At 38.1% G+C, this 1,348-nt stretch overlaps 1 long non-coding RNA gene across 1 annotated transcript in view; it reads left to right on the top strand.

The window, feature by feature from the left end:
• Nucleotides 1-316: 316 nt before the first annotated feature.
• LOC106519121 (uncharacterized) overlaps nt 317-1,348 on the top strand; it is a 31,691-nt gene continuing 30,659 nt past the window's right edge. Inside the window, exons 1-2 of the long non-coding RNA XR_001310402.1 lie at nt 317-401; nt 593-686. This is a non-coding gene — a long non-coding RNA (uncharacterized LOC106519121). The remainder of the gene's footprint in view (nt 402-592; nt 687-1,348) is intronic.

The raw sequence follows: 1,348 nt of genomic DNA, 5'->3' as shown, positions 1-1,348 counted from the left end.
GAGAAGGCTCCAAGCAGCAAAGCAGGGAAGATAAGGGAGGGCAGGAGAGAGGGAAAAAGTGTCTTACTCCTCCGAGAGCAGGAACAAAATAAATAAAAAAAAATAAATAATTGTTCCCACCTTCAGTCATGTTAAAATTGTATTTTACATAGTAGATATTTGTTTAAAAAACGTGGTATGTTGCACCACCATGCAGTGGAGGAGTAAGGGCATAACCCTATTATGTTCCCGCTGTACCTCCATGTAAAAAAGATGAAACAGCGCCCCTCCGGCCTGTAACCCTGAATGAACGTCACATAACCTGTGTGGTCAGAGGCGGTACTGCATCCTCATTAAATTTAAATCTTTTCCGTCACTTTCGTTGTGTTCCGGCTGAACAGGACCGAAGCGTTTCTGACAAAGTAAGTGAGGCTTGAAGTTTAAAGACCCAGCCTAACTATTTTATTTTAACACGAAATAGGCATTATCATCATTAGTTACCAAAAATAAATAAACAAATAAACAGTTGTAGGCTTTTAGCTAACTAATATTTTCGCTAATATTAGCTAACCACAAACAGTGCTAACTGTTGTTTCTTGCTTCTTATTATTAGCACGAAGCCCACAGCTCCTGGAAAAGTTTGACATTCTACGAACTTTATTGACAAGTGGCCTGAAATCGCTGACAGCATGGAGGAAAAGATCAAGGTGAGTCTGACACCTGTTTGTACAACTTTTAGCTCTTTCGTGTGGCTGCTTGTATTCTTGTGAATTAGCTTGTTGCTTTGCTCACTGCTCAGGGACATGTGTTTTGAAATGAACCCACCAAAATACTAAGAAAAAAACCTGTTCCCCACAACCTTTTTAAAAGACATATTATTTTGTAGAATTTCTTTTAGCACCAATGATCAGTTCCAAAAGACTTCTGGCCCACTCCTCTATACCATTCATATATCATTCATTCCAACTGCAGTTAGACTGTAAAACACATCATGATGTTATCAGTCACTTGGACAGTTCACCTACACTGGCATCACTAATATGCACCTTCAAATACATCCATTTATTTACTGTACTAGGTATATATGCACATTGTTACAGCGGGTAAAATAAGTATTGAACACGTCAACATTTTTCTCAGTAAATATATTACTAGAGGTGTTAATGACATGAAATTTTCACCAGATGTCGGTAACAACCCAAGTGATCCATACATACAAAGAAATCAAACCATAAATGTCCAGAAATGAAGTTATTTGTAATAATGTGGAATAATGTGGTGACGTGTTCAATCCTTATTTTACCCGCTGTATTATCTGCTCATATTCAGCCCAATGCTTCAGAATTCATTGGACAGAGCGTCATGGTGC

The sequence above is a fragment of the Austrofundulus limnaeus genome, unplaced genomic scaffold (genome assembly GCF_001266775.1).
Source record: "Austrofundulus limnaeus strain Quisiro unplaced genomic scaffold, Austrofundulus_limnaeus-1.0 Scaffold72, whole genome shotgun sequence".
Lineage (NCBI taxonomy): Eukaryota > Metazoa > Chordata > Actinopteri > Cyprinodontiformes > Rivulidae > Austrofundulus > Austrofundulus limnaeus.
The sequence above is the reverse complement of the archived record's forward strand: the minus strand, read 5'-3'. Positions and strand labels throughout refer to the sequence as shown.